Here is a 6,579-nt window from a genome sequence, read left to right on the forward strand (position 1 = left end):
ACAGAGTCAGCAGGATCAACGGGTTTACCAAGATCAGAGGCCATCTCTCAGTGAAGCGATTCAAACTGCTTACACAATTTTGCTGGAGGTAAAAAACCAAAAAGAATACAAGAGTTTTTAATGGTTTTTAATTGAATTTGACTAGATTACGATTACTTGTGCTCACTCAGAAAGATGTCCTCAAGTCTACAAATTTCAGGACAATTAGTATTGTTTTAACAAAAATGAGAAGATGGGTCTTCTGGAAAGACATAAAGTGCAATCTATGATTTTCCATTTTATTCACTTCATTATTAACCTTGGTAACCAACCATCAGAAATCAGCCATTATTCTCAGTGCTGACCACCAAACCTTGATTCCCCTCGCAAAATGTGTCACACCTGAGATTTATAGAGCAAATGCACTCATAGTATGATTGAAATTTTAGAAGATGCCCAGGAGCCTCTTTTGAACGCCATTTTATATACTAAGCAAATAAGGAACTTTCTATTATGCTTCTTTGTTTTTTATTTCTTATTATCACTTGTTCAAGCTTCTGACAGCCCGATATAAAACAGAAACTTAAAAGCCACATCGTTACCCCAACATAAATGACTGACCTGGTCTCAGTTTATCTACCCTCCAGTTTTTAGAATGTACCTTTATCATTCAGTAGTTCGCTCCCACAGCAAAGTATTTTTTTTCTTTTAACGTTTATTTATTTTTGAGACAGAGAGAGACAGAGCATGAACAGGGGAGGAGCAGAGAGAGAGGGAGACACAGAATCTGAAACAAGCTCCAGGCTCCGAGCTGTCAGCACAGAGCCCGACGCGGGGCTCGAACCCACGGATCGTGAGATCATGACCTGAGCCGAAGTCGGACGTTTAACCGACCAAGCCACCCAGGTGCCCCAGCAAAGTATTTTTAAATCACTTTTCTTTTGTTAACAAATACATCCTGCACTGGATGCTAAGAATACAAAAATGAATAAGACACAGTCTCTGATTTTAAGGGGCTCTAATACAAATGGGATATGTAGACGTGGAAACAACAAACACAACTCCAGCAGCTAAGTGCTGCAGTAGAGATGTGCAAAGGCGTGGTTTCAGACAATGAGAATGAGATTAAAAGTAATTAAAATAACAGTTTCGGGAGTCTGAAATTGTACAGGTACCGCTTACTGACCTCTAACATACAAAGAGGGAGAAGATATATAGGTAGAAAAAAAAGCAGACTAATTTCCAAAGAACTTCACTGCATCATCCAACTCAAAGCTCTGGGACTCTTCAGGCTCTGGGCCAACCTGAATTAGGGATATGATTTTGGTCTGCAAGCTCGTCAGATCCTGAGATGGTGGTGAGGATTCTAAGAAGACAAGACAGAAACAAACATGAAACATGGAGGGTGTGGAACCATGGCTTCACAAATTCCTTCCATATCTGCATTTCTCAGGCAGCTTCTCTTTCAGTCCCTGATGCACTTTGGTTCAGATCTCAACCCCCTTTGTTTATCTCTATTTGGATTTTATGACCCAGTCCGTTCCTGGACTGTTTCCTTCTTTGCTAGCTGAACCCCCAGGACACTGCATCTGGTAATTTACCTCTAGGATCACCTACTCCAGCTGTGTCTTATTGCCAAGCCCAGGCCGGGGAAACTGTTGGTCTTTTACCACTTGAGGAAGGACAGGGGCCATGCTATGGTATGGGGGTGTCACCATCTCCTTCCTCTAGGCCACCAGACTGAATTATAACACACCTTTTCCAGTGCATCTGGCTCTACATTTTGCACGTTCTCATTCCTGCCGCAAGTGTCCGGTGTCCTCAGGGTTCTTCCTTGCCCTGTTTCTCCGGCTAAATCATTCATTCCAACCAACGTTTTCTTTTAAAATTCTTTTTAAACGTTTATTAATTTTTGAGAGGCAGAGAGAACATGAGCAGGGGAGGGCAGAGAGAGAGGAAGACACAGAATCTGAAACAGGCTCCAGGCTCTGAGCTGTCAGCACACAGCCCGACGCGGGGGTCGAACTCACCAACCGTGAGATCATGACTTGAGCCGAAGTCAGACGCTTAACTGACTGAGCCCCCCAGGCACCCCCCCCACCAACATTTTCTGAACAGTGCCCAATGTTCCAGAGCTCTTCAGTTTCCTTTTCCAATTATTGATCCCCATAGAAATGAATGCCTCATCCCTCCAAGCCGATTTCTGCTGAGAGAAGTTAGTTCATCTATAAGAGAATAATTCGCAAGTACACTTGAGACAACTTCAAAGATTCCCAGAAACTTGGGAGAAGAATTCCTAAAGATCAAAAGGAAGCTGATCCTATGTTAAGCCGGAAGCAGAGGGAGTGAGATAAGAGGTTCCTCCAGCGGGTTCACAAGAATACCTCACCAAGTCCTTCCCTAGAAGAACTCCAATTGTTATTAAGATGGATTCAAAGGAGAAAACTGTATAAACCATTACTTTCCTCCTCTTCAGTAATACTGAAGTTTTAAATCTTCCAACTGGCAATACTCTGAAGGAACACCAGAGGGCGGGCGTTCCATTTTAAAGGTTGGGAATCCCTCTAAAGTCCCGTCTCTCGGAGAACCCAATCTCACAGATGGATTCCTCTAAGAACTAGTCCACGAAATAAAGTGAGAAGGAGCATGCCTTGTAGAGAAACTGCGGTGTAACTTATTCCCCTTCCATATGAAGATATCATCTTGCACCGAATGTGTGCAAACAGCGAATATGAAGATAATTCCAACTCTAAAAGGGGCCAACCTTGAAGAGTGGTCAAAGCTTTAGAAAACAGTGGTTTGCTTCATGTTGTGGTAGCTGCCCTGCTGGGAAAAGGCTTCTTTTCTGCACCTTCCTACTTGACAAGTGTGGTATTGTTACAAAGATCTAGGAGAAGCAATACTTTTCAGGGGGAAAAAAATACAGGAAGTATCCCTGTTGCCACATAAAAACAAGTATACATAGACACATGCGTACCTGCATATAAGTGCATATAGGCAGATGTGTACTCACGTGTCTCTTTGCACAAATGAGAGCCCCTCAAAAACCATGATCATTCTCTCAAGTGTTAACATTACAGATATTATTTCGTCATTACTTCACTACTCATTTACAGCACTTTTGCTGGTGAGTGGGGCTGAGAGTTTTGGTGACTGAAAGCTTAGCTCCTTTTCGCTGTCGCGGAAGAATGTGTCACACGTGGATCGAGGGCCACCGGCTGTCCCTGAGGAAGGTGCCTCAAGCCCGCTCCTTCCAAGTGGCTCTTGCCATGTTCCCTTCTGCTAAAACCTGCCTATATCCACCTGACTCCAGCACACCTGATCTCCGGATGCCTCATATAAATGAAAGTTTGTCAAAAAGTGCCAGAAACTAAGTATTAGAAAGAAAATGACTGATTTGTTAATGAAAGTATACCCCTCCCCCTAATATCTCAACAGTGATTTTAAAAAAATGAACTGATCGGGTTAGTGGAGTTTTATTTATTTGTTTCTTTGTCTCTTTGTTTATTTGTTTATTTGCAAACCTAGACTTCTTTTAATCTCCTCACAGAAGAACTCCTGAACTCCTTAAAACCTCTCTTAAAGATAAGCTAAGATGGTTACCTTTGTTCCCAAATGCCAAAGTTTTATTTTCTGGGAAGCTACATTTAATATTCAAAAATTATTCTGTGATTTCCCATATAATAACAGTTAGGGGGGTGTGCAAATACAATGGACTCAACATATACAAGTAGTTGAAGGGACTTGAACTTGTAAGTAAAGTCCTCTCAAACCCCAAAACATTTTAAGTACACTGAAAACATTTTAAAAATTCAAAAAATAACATTAAAGCCAAATAACAAGTGATTGCGAGTTATGACTAATATCAGCAAAATCAATGGAGGTTCGACTAAATTAAATCTACAAAAATCTGGGGTTGGGAATACTTATTCATAATTTCTACAGATGCCAAGGCACAAATATTCTACCTAGAGAATCTCTCATCAATATTCAGGCAGATATCAGATATATTGTGAGTTTGGTTTCAGACCACCTCAATAAAGTGAGCGAAAGAAATTTTTTGGTTTCCCAGTGCATATAAAAGTCATGTTTCTGCTATACCATAATCTATTAAGTGTGCAATAATAATATGTCTAAAATGTGCATAGTTAAGTAAAAAATACTTTATTGTTAAAAAAAAAAAAATGGTCGCCATAATCTGAGCTTTCAGTGAGTTGCAATCTTTTTATTGGTGGAGGGTCCTGCCTGGATGTTGATGGCTGCTCGCTGAGCAGGGCGGTGATTGCTGGAGGTTGAGGTGGCTGTGGCAATTTCCTAAAATAAGACGAAGTTCGCAACACTGTTTGACTCTTGCTTTCATACGCAAATTCTCTACAGCACGTGATGTTGTTTGATAGCATTTTACCTACCGTAGAACTTCTTTCAAAATCGGAGTCAATCCTCTCCAACCCTGCTGCTGCTTTATCAGCCAAGTGTATGTAGTATTCTAAATCCTTTGTCGTCGTTTCAACAATCTTCGTGGCATCTTCACCAGGAGTAGATTCCATCTCAGGAAACCACCTTCTTGGCTCTTCCCTAAGAAGCGACTTGCCAGCCATTCAAGATTGACCATGAGATTGCAGCAACTCGGTCCCATCTTCAGGCTCCACTTCTAATTCTAGTTCTCCTGCTGTTTCCACCACACCTGCACTTACTTCCTGTCAGTCATCCCTGTCAGAGTCATCCCTGAACCTGTCAGAGTCATCCCTGAGGGCTGGAATCAACTTCTTCCAAACTCCTCTTAATGTTGCTACTTTGACCTCTTCCCGTGAATCGCCAATGTTCTTAATGGAATGTAGAATGGTGAATCCTTTCCAGAAGGTTTTCAAATTACTTTGCCCACATCCATCAGAGGAATCACTATCTGTGGCAGTGATCACCTTATGAAATGTATTTCTTAAATAAAAAAATTTAAAGTTGAAATGACTCCTTGATCCACGGGCTGCAGATTGGCTGTTGTGTTAGCAGGCATGAATACAACATTAATCTCATTGCACAGCTCCATCAGAGCTCCTGGTTGGCCAGGTGCATTGTCAAGGAGTAGTAATATTTTGAAAGGAACTTTTTTTTTTCTGGTTTTCTTTTTCTGAGCAGTGGGTCTCAACCGAGGCCCCAAATACTCAGTGGATCATGCTGTAAACAGATGTGCTGTCGTCTGTCACATTTATAAATGTGGTTCCATTTATAAAGCATGGGCAGAGTAGATTTAGCATAATTCTTAAGGGCCCTCGGATTTTACAGATGGTAAGTGAACATCGGCTTCGACTGAAAGTCACCAGCTGCATGAGCCCCTAGTAAGACGGGCAGCCTGTCCTTTGAAGCTTTGAAGACAGGCATTGACTTCTCTCTAGCTATACAAGTCTCAGATGGCATCTTCTTCCAGTAGAAGTCTGTTTCGCTGACACTGAAAATCTATTGCTTAGCGTAGCCACCTTCGTGAATGATCTTAGCTACCTCTTCTGGAGAATTCGCTGTGGTTTCTACACCAGCACTTGTTGCTTCAACCTTGCACTTTTCTGTTACGGAGATGGCTTCTTCCCTTAAACTTCCCTTAAAGGAAGTTCCCTTAAACTTCCCTTAAACTTGCACGAACCAAGCTCTGCTAGCTGCAAACTTTTCTGCGACGGTTCCCTGTTCTCTTTCAGCCTTTGTAGAATTGAAGAGAGTTAGGGCTTTGCTCTGGATTAGCCTTTAGCTGAAGGGAATGTTGTAGCTGGTTTGATCTTCTATCCAGACCACTCAGATTTTCTCCCTATCAGTAGTCAGGCTCTTGGGCTTTCTTTTTACTCATGTGTTCCCTGGAGTAGCACTTCGATTCCTTTCAAAAATGTTTCCTTTGTGTTCACAACCTGGCTGTTTGGTGCAAGAAGTCTAGCTGTCAGCCTATCTTAGCTTTTGATGTGCCTTCCTCACTAAACGCCATCATGTCTAGCTTCCAATTTAGAGTGATAGGTGTATGACTTTCTTTCACTTGAACACAAGGCCATTGTAGGGTTTTAATTGGCTCCATTGGTTGTGTCTCAGGGAGTAGGGTGGCCTGAGGAGAGAGATTGGGGAACACCCAGTTGGTGGAGCAGTTGGACACACACAGTGTTTTTCGATTAAGTTTGCTGTTCTAGGGGCGCCTGGGGGGCTCAGTCGGCTAAGCGTCTGACTTCGGCTCAGGTCACGATCTCATGGTTGGTGAGTTCGAGCCCCGCGTTGGGCTGTGTGCTGACAGCTCAGAGCCTGGAGCCTGCTTCGGATTCTGTGTCTCCCTCTCTCTCTGCCTCTCCCCTGCTCAGGTGCGTTCTCTCTCTCTCTCTCTCTCTCTCTCTCTTTCAAAGATAAACATGAAAAAAAATTATTTTTTTAAGTTTGCTGTTCTGTATGGGGCACTGTTCATGGTGCCCCACGACAATAGTAACATCAAAGATCATTGATCACAGATCACCATAACGAAGATAATAATAACGAATGACTTTGAAATATTATGAGAATTGTCAAAATGTGACACAAAGACAAAAAGTGAGAAAAAAAAACCCTCAGAAAAATCGCTTCAATACACTTCCTTGGTACAGG

General features: G+C 42.2%; 1 pseudogene; it reads right to left on the reverse strand.

Moving 5' to 3' along the window:
• Positions 1 to 1,214: 1,214 nt before the first annotated feature.
• Positions 1,215 to 6,028, reverse strand: LOC131515483 (tigger transposable element-derived protein 1-like; annotated as a pseudogene).
• Positions 6,029 to 6,579: the final 551 nt, after the last annotated feature.

The sequence above is a fragment of the Neofelis nebulosa genome, chromosome 6 (genome assembly GCF_028018385.1).
Source record: "Neofelis nebulosa isolate mNeoNeb1 chromosome 6, mNeoNeb1.pri, whole genome shotgun sequence".
Taxonomy (NCBI): Eukaryota; Metazoa; Chordata; class Mammalia; order Carnivora; family Felidae; genus Neofelis; species Neofelis nebulosa.